The sequence below is a fragment of the Eumetopias jubatus genome, unplaced genomic scaffold (assembly GCF_037043125.1).
Source record: "Eumetopias jubatus isolate StellerSeaLion01/CBP00866 unplaced genomic scaffold, mEumJub1_p1.0 scaffold_13, whole genome shotgun sequence".
In the NCBI taxonomy this organism is placed as follows: Eukaryota; Metazoa; Chordata; class Mammalia; order Carnivora; family Otariidae; genus Eumetopias; species Eumetopias jubatus.
Window position 1 is genome coordinate 22,694,398 of NW_028274819.1, and position 9,121 is coordinate 22,703,518.

Here is a 9,121-nt window from a genome sequence, read left to right on the forward strand (position 1 = left end):
ATGAAAGGAGATGAGTGAAAACAGAAGTAATGTAACTTGCCCAAGACCAAGGGTGTAATCCAGGAAGTGGCAGAGACCTTATCCAACAAACTCGAATATGTCTGATGTCCACACTTGTGCTCTTATCCACTTCCCTGTAGTTCAGCCTGGTGATTTTCACACTGTAGCATACATCAACATCATCCACAGTCTGTGGTGTAAATCACTTCCCAGCTCTGCACTCAGCGATGTTGCATTTGCATCTTAAAATTGACAGTGGTGGGAGTATTTATACCACAGAAATAAACAAATAGTATAAATCAGGGCCTTCTTTTCTTAAAGAAAGATTTCTGAGACCCACCAACAAAGTTTCTGACTCAACAGGTGTTGAATCGGTTCCAATAAATTGCACTTCTCACAATTTTGCAGGTGATGCTGTTGCTGGTGGTCTGAGACTAAACTTTGAGAACCACTAATACAACTCATTTTTTTCTCATATGTTGATAGGTTTATAAAGATGTTGAATAGTACATGAAGGCACTATGTAGTTATAAAATCACATTTATCTTGGCTTTTAATTGGATATCAAATGATGTTAAATTAATCTTTCATCAAATTTTAGGAGACTATAGACAACTTTAAACTAGTAAAAGGGAAAAATATAAAACTTTATTTTAGAGAGGAGGAGGAGAGAGAGAGAGGGGCAGTGGGGAGGGACATAGGGAGAGGGAGAGAGGGAATCTGAAGCAGGCTCCATGCCCAGTGTGGAGCCCACTGAAGGGCTCGATCTCACAACCCTTAGATCAGGACCCGACTGAGTCATCCAGATGCCCCGAAAAACTTAAAACTTTATTAATGGTATTGGGAAAAATCAAGTACAGGTTTATTAGGTGATTAGGGTGATTAGTCAAGTGAAATATACAGTCTCTTTTTTTAATGTAACAGTTTTTATATAATTACATTGGACTAAGCATTTACTTAATACTGGAAAAAATTAAACTGTATCTTTCTGTAGACTGGAATAAACATGGTAAGTTAATACCTGAATTTACACACTAATTCTTAAGAATTATAAGAGAAATAAAGTTAACATGTAGTCTCAGCATTTTTAATATCCATAAGAATTACATTCTTTTTTTAAGATTTTATTTATTTGAGGGAGAGAGAACAAACAGTGGAGAGGGGCAGAGGAAGAGAGAGAGAGAGAGAGAGAGAAGCAGACTCCCCACTGAGCAGGAAGCCCAATGTGGGGCTCAAACCTGAGACCCTAAGATCATGACCTGAGCTGAAGGCAGATATTTGACTGAGCCACCCAGGCACCGCATAAGAATTACATTCTTGAGTTTGTACATAAGCTTACTGTCTTTATTTCTTTCAATTTTAATTCCCCCAAATTTCAGTGATTCATACCCATACAATATTCTTAAGTTTATCTGTAAAATTATTTATCTCAAAATTATTTGTTTATGCCAAATGTCAAAAGAGGGGAGCTCTAGTGGTGTGAATGATAATAAAGAATAATAAAAATTAAGTATTAAGCATTTGAATAAATTTATAAATATATTTAAAGAATTGTAATAATTTGTAACTGTCATTAAAATTCTGGATCAATTATTTTGCTTTTACTGTTGCCCAAAGACAATGATATATTGAATACAATTTGGAAGCATCTTAATTTACATGAGTAACTTTTTAAGAAAACATTTGGAAATTAGAAAATTATAAAACAGTAACTTACACTGCATTATGAAATTATAAATAGAAACTCTACTGGGCACTGTCCCCTAGGTTGAAATGTACACAGGATGCTTAGTTCTCTAGATAGATAGATAGAATTATATAGATAGATAGATGATAGATAGATATAGATAGGTAAACAGATAATGGATAGATAATAGATAGATAAATAGATAATAGATAAATAGATGATAGATAATGGGTATAGAGATAGAGAGATATAAATATAGGTATAAATAAAGATAGTTTGTAATTGTTAAAACTGCATGTGTGTCAAATACACTTTCAGTGTTAAACTTAGCTCTGTCTCTCTCAGAGGTATAGGATGTTGCACACCACACACTTGTCTTGGATCCATGCTTATTGTTACATTATAGATAGACCATAGATGTCCTTATGACCAAAAGGATTAGATCATTGGCATGTTGGAACTATGGTCTAGCTTGGGATTTACATACCCATACTGCCTACTCATTTGCTTCTTGATTAGTAAGTCTTACAGAATTTGTTTTTTAGGGCTTGCTAAAGTGAATCATTCCTTTTAAAAACAGTGCATCTTCAGGGAACTTGATGGAAAGTATCAAGACTTCATGGTCAAATTGTGTATAACTCTTCTTTGAGCTTCACCAATCACCTGCATTGAAAGGCATCATAAAACAGTTAAGCTTCTTTTGGTGATAAGAGAGGAATAAAATATCTTAGCTCTTGGTTCCAAATGTACAACATGATATGAGTTGGAAAGGAAGGCAAACTCATTGCTTTTTGGGTCCAGATCTCTTCATTGCTGTGAAAGATGTATGTTTTCAGCAAGCAGAAGTTGACAGGAATACATAAGCTGTTTTGGCAAACAGGTTTCCATTCGGCCTTTTCAGCCTGATGCACTGAGATGATGAAAGGCCCCAAAAAATTAATGATCTTTTTTTTAAAATTTCCTTCCCACCTTAAAGTCAAAAGGACTGAACTGAAAAAGAGATTCAAAAATGGAAACAAACAATGGCAAAAAGAGATAGCTGAGAGAGTGAGAAGAGCATTAAAGCAAATTAATTTCCACCTGTTACACTGGAAAAATAACTTAACTCTTGTTTATTAAGTGCTTACTATTTGCTGGATATTGAGCTGACAATTATTTGAATTCAGAACTTTTGTTCTAATGGAGAGACAGGGCATATTAACAAGCACTTACAATGTGATAAACAGTGTATTAATAGTATGAACAAAAAATAAGGAGTACATAGAACCTGGTTAGTTCATACTCTTACCTGCTTTGCTGTGTATCTTTCTTTGGGCAAGACATTCCTTTTTTTTTTTTTTTCCAGTTTTTAACATTTATTGAGGATTGTTGCCCAAATCTGTCTATATCATGATGATTACAAACTTTCCAACTCTACTACTAGTACATTTTGGAGGGGGAAAAAAATCTCATAATCCACAAATCCATAACAATAAAACAATATTGGAAACTGCCATGAAAACACAAGATAACTGAAAAACAGATCTTTTCTAAGAGTCACAGGACTATAAATTGAGGAAGTACACAAAAAAAGTAAAAAATGAATCAAACTCATCAAATTATATACATTAAATGTACAGCTTTTTGTGTGTTAATCATAACTAATTTGAGTGGTTTTAAGGAAGAATCATGCCAAAGAAAATCATGATTTTTGTCTTAATCCTGAGTTAAGAATATTAACAATAATTTGCCCCCAATGCATGTGGTCTGTTATATACAATAGATGATTTTATATGCAGATTTAAAATCCAATACATTTTGTATTTATGATTCAGAAGTAACTTTAAACTTTTTAAATATTTTATTTATTTGTCAGAAAGAAAGAGGAACAGAGAGAGAGAGAATACAAGCAGGTGAGCGTCAGAGGCAGAGGGAAAAGCAGGCTCCCTGCTGAGCAAAGGAGCCTGATGTGGGACTCCATCCCAGGACCCTGGGATCATGACCTGAGCTGAAGACAGATTGCTTAACTAACTGAGCCACCCAGGTGTCCCAATTTTAAACATTTTTAAGCAGCAGAAATTACATAACAGTTATGAGTGCAAATAATCCCTGCAAAGTGTCCTGCGTTTTTACTGCAGAGACACACAATAACAGTCTCAGGTTATTAAGAAAATGTCAAAAATTGTTGTCTTGTATATTGAGTATGTTTTCGAGAGTGGGAAAAGAATAATAGCTTTCCCTTTGGTTTAAAATACTCAACATTTAAAGAAATAAAATAAGTAAAATAAAATACTCAACATTTTGAAGTCCTAAACTTGAGAAGGTAGCAGTCTCTAGAGGAGTCAGAATCCCCGAGGCTTGAAGGGAAATCCAGCACAGAAGTACACCCGTGTTTTCTCCTCTACCTCTCCATGATGCTCAGCTCTGGATCCCCCTTTAAAAGAACTGTTAAGGGGCTCCTGGGTGGCTCAGTTGGTTAAGCCACTGCCTTCAGCTCAGGTCATGATCCTGGAGTCTCGGGATCCAGTCCCGCATTGGGCTCCCTGCTCAGCAGGGAGTCTGCTTCTCCCTCTGGCCCTCCTCCCTCTTGTGCTCTCTCTCTATAGTTCTCTCTCTCTCTCAATAAATAAATAAAAATCTTTAAAAAAAAATAAAAGAACGGTTAAGGTCTTTTCTATTTCAGAAGGGTAAACATTTGGTAGTACCAAGGACCTTTTCATCTTATTAACTGGAATGGGTGGTAATTTCCGTAATGTTTTCCAGTTTCAAACATAAGAGCCTCTGTATTCCAACCCATGAAACCGCAGGCTGTGTTGGGGGTGTGAGGGTGTCATCTGCCCCCGCCAGCCTGTGTGCCCTGTAAGCGGGATGCAGAGAATGTGTGGGCAGCCTGCCGTCCAGCTATCTTATCAGTCGCACTGCAGAGTTGAACATAGTTCCCTTTCTACCATTAATTATAATCACACCTGTACCCTTTTTCTTGGTATTATAATCTCATTGGAGGCTTCTCATTAACACCTTGTTCCTCCTAACAGATTTGGGGCACAGCATATTGTCTTCCAGGTGCAGGGTGGAGGAGCGCATGGAAAATCGCAGGCAGGAAGCAAGAAGAGTATGCACACTCTCCTGTTTTTCAGGCACCCGGGCTTGTCCTGCATGAAATTGCAGGCGAACCCAATACTTTTTGTCTGCAGGAGGACGTCTCCCAGGGACTGCACACCGCCTGACACCATAGGCCTCCTGTGGCGACTCCTCTGTCTCCATCTTCCCAGTCCGGATGCCCAGTCCTGGACCAGGAGGCAAACACAGCATCTGGGGCTGAAGTTGTCACAACGGTGTGGACTCTTTACAGGAGAGCATTAGACCCAAAAAGGGCAGACACCCTCCACCCTCAGAGGGAACAACCACTTCATGAGGGTACTTCCATCAGAAGACAGCTTTTTTTTCCCCCGAACGTTCCAGGGACATTTCCCCCTTGTCCATCTTTGATCTCCTTTGTGACTGTGTGACTATCTTGGCGTCCTTTGCAGTGACAGGAATGTTTGTCTTCTGATCAGGGCAAACATATTTGCAGAGTCATTTAATTGCATCTAATTTCTGGCCTTTGGTGCGTTAGTTGTTGGTACCAGGCCAGCAAGGTGTCTCGGTGAAGCGGATTGGCTGGTGGCAGTTTGGAAGGTACTGGTGAAATCGGTGTCTTCTTCTGAAGCCTTACTCTTCCATTGCCTTGTGCTATCTTTTCTGAACAGGAAGCTTGGTCTTCTTTCATAGATCTTTTCCTTTTGGTCCCGTTCTCTAAGTTTCTTTGTAACTTTGGTTCACCAGAAGACTCCTCTTTGTCTTTGGCCTCTCCTGACACAGGTTGGGGTTTGCAAGTCAGTCTTCCCGTGACTTCTTCGTGGAGTTCTTTTTGTCTTTTGCTTTCACCATATCCAAAGAGAAGTCAAGGTTGACAAAAAGAAAATTCTTACTTCTGAAATGTGGGCAAGACATTTCTTATCTCTGTCCCACTGAATGATGACTAGAAGAAAATGTAAAACTCTCTCCATCTCTAAGTGTAGTTGAGTGAAAAACTTATCTCTATTCTGTACTCTAAGGAATAGGTACAGAATAGTTCATCAAATTAAGCACCTGCACTGGTCACAAAGAAAATAAATAAAGTGAAATGAGTATCTGTCGATGGGGAGTACTATTAAAATGGAGAATATATATGTCCCATCTGAATGCATTCAAACTAAAAAAAAAAAAAAAGTACTCTTATAGTCCAGAAGCAGGAGATAAACATATACCAAAACAAAGAAGTAAAAAAGGACAGTTATCAATTAAGACTCATGTGAATCTTACAGAATAAATAATGTAAGGAGGAAGAGACACAACTGACTGAATAGTCAAGAAAGGTGTCATAACAGAGGTGAAACTTCGTTCAACTTTGACAGATCAGTATTTAGAAGGTTATAGAGGAACAGGGGATATTTTGATGTGAAAGCCATGACTGATACTCTGCACTAAGGCAGAGATTGGACTATTCAGGGTTTATTCCAGAGGAGTTTGAGCAGACTGGACAACAAGGTCCAGATAAAGTAGCTTGAAATGAGTTAAAAATATAGATCAGGTAGAAATTTTATTGAAACTATCAATATAAACTTTAAATTATTAGGAAATATTGAGGATGTGGGAGATGAATGTAATGTAGGTTTATAGAAGTGACAGCTTGGATATGAAAATGTATTATTTGTCCAGACATTCTCCTTATGTTAAATTAAATATTGAATTAAATACCTTTTTCAAAAAAATCAAAGCCAGTTAAAGAGACTTGGTATTCTATTATTCTATACACAGCTATTTTTACAGGCATGAGAGGGCTTGAGTTACAGTAGAAAACTATTTAGGATGGCTTGAAGAAAGTGCTGCCTCAAAGAAAGGAGTTGAGTAGAAACACTTGAGGCTGATTTTAGATCTCCAAATGAATGACTTTTGTTCTTTTGCATGAAAATATATATTATATATGCATAGGCCATATATCTCCCATATATAACGGGGATTTCCATCTTCTAAAGTTAAAAGTTAGAAATGGGCCATTGATGTGCTTTAAAAAAGGTAGAATTATATAGAGTAATACTGACATATAAAATGTGTTCCACTCAAGTGATCTCCTGTTAAAGGTTTCATGATAGCGATTTTAAAGATGCATTTAGAAACCTTCGTTAAAGGAAAAATTAAAAATTCACAAATAACTTTCTTGGTCATATTTCTAATTTCAGTTTGTCAAAAGAACTTATTCAGCAAATTGGCCTCCAACATTGGAAGAGTTGCCAAAGTCACCATATTTAATTTATATGAAAGAATATTATATTTTTAAAAATTACAGTCCTCCTTTTCTAGTGCCATGCTCAGAAGTTAAAGCATAAATAGTCTCAGATTTACTGATTTATTATTTCCAGATGTGGTTTTCTTTCCAACTTGGTCAATGCTGTTGGTGATTAAATGAAAAACAAATAAATTATATTAATTAGGAATCAACACTAATGGAAGGAATACACTAGAATCTAAAACTGTAATGTCAAGAGCACATAGTTGTAAGGGTTCAATTCAATTAAAGACTTAAAAGTCAAGAAATGAATCTATTCTGAATGTTGATTATGCTGCTTTATCTCTATTATCACCTCCTGGTCCACGTATCAGTGTTATCATCCTCCCTTGGACTGTGCAAATAGCTCCCTAAAAGTTCTGATGGATGCCTTCTTTGTTCTTCTACCATCCATTTCCTACACATCAGTGCTCCAGCCACAGGACTTTCTTTCCATTACTTAAACATACAGATCTCCTTTGGGCGTAATGCCTGACTTTCCTCTGGTGGGGTCCTAGATTTGGTGGCTTCTTGTCATCTGGTCTCTGCTCTTATCTACTACCTCTGCAAGCCACACTTGACCATTAGGTTTAAATTGCTCCTAATCTAATTCACGCTCTATCATATTGTTCATGATCTTCATAAAACTTAATTTTTTTAGTAGAATCTTTTTTATTTAAACAGGAAAAAAAACCCCACAAAATACCAAAAAGTTTGTATGAGGGGTATGGGTAGGGGGAGGTGTCTGTTCATCCGGCCCCAGCTCCCCAGCCCGTGTGGTTTGGGCAGCAATAAGGGGTGTGGGGTAATGGCCTCCCAAATAAAAATAGTGTAGGTGTATGTGTGGGAAGGAGAGGGGTGCAAAAGCAATGGGGAGTTGTGGGGGAAAGGGTCAGATGAGGTCAGCACTGGGAATGCCGTAGGTGGGAGGTCATTTCATAAGATTTCTTGATCAGACCACCCTGGATATCTTCTTTGCCCAGCAGCAGGATTAGCGTCCTGGCAGTCATTGTGACAGTGACGCTGAAAGTGGGAACTCCCCCAGTGCTCTTGGTATGAAGATGCATGGTAAATTCACCGTCCTGCAGCAGTGAGTCTTGGATAACAGAATGTTTCTGGCCCCCAAGTGTCAGCCCATTCACGAAAAAAGTTGACTGGTCTTTGCCTACCAGTACACGGACCTCAGATGGCATGCTCCTGCTGAAAGTTTTCCCTGGATGGCTATTCAGACGGAGGGAGAGTCCTTATAGCCCATGATGACCACGTCCTGACAGGTGTCCTCCACCCAGTGGTTGTAGATGTTCTACCCGGCGGAGCGGGGCTGCTGGGGCTGCAGGCTCAGCTGGGGGCCGCGGGCTGCGGGCCGGGGAGGCGGAGAGCTCAGGGCGCGTACTGCCCTGGGGACCGTGGCTCTGCTCGGAGTGCAGCCGGCCACCCTTGCACCGCCACCAGATTTAATTTTTTATGTCTGTTTTCTCTTGAGTGAATATAAGTTACATGAGGGCAGGGTTTTCCCTGTATTATTCACTGTTATAGTTCCAAAGTCGAATAAGTTACTGGCATATTTGTAGACTCTCAAAAACATTTTCTAAATACAAGAACAAGCTTTTGGAGCAAAATCTTAGAAAAGTGAGTCTTTTTTGTAAGATTTAAATAGTTTACTATTTCTGAGTATTATTAATCAAAACTTTAAATTTAGAAGATACAAAACACAACCGGAGCTGTCTTTCCACTGCTTTTGACCTTAGGATGTGCAGAAGCATAAAAGAATTAATAATGGTGATTATCTTTAACACATTAAATGACTTAAAAACATAATTGGAGTGTTATGAATAGGCTTAAATAAGAATTAAATCATTTTTCATGTTTTAAATTATCTGTGTATATCTAAAATCCTGGTAACTATAAAGAGAGTAAAATGCTCTCTTTCATTTGTTTTTTTTTTTTAATTTCCATTTGTATAATTAAATGTCATTTTCCTATTTGCATGCTTAGTTTTATTTGGGTATATAATATAGTGACCCTTATTCATCTGATTACATATTTCCTATTTAAACTGTTTTAGAAAATTTATTTTAAATGACAGGAAAATCTAATACAATGAATAT

General features: G+C 37.7%; 1 pseudogene; it reads right to left on the reverse strand.

Moving 5' to 3' along the window:
- Positions 1-4,660: 4,660 nt before the first annotated feature.
- LOC114215170 (developmental pluripotency-associated protein 4 pseudogene) lies at positions 4,661-5,596 on the reverse strand (annotated as a pseudogene).
- Positions 5,597-9,121: the final 3,525 nt, after the last annotated feature.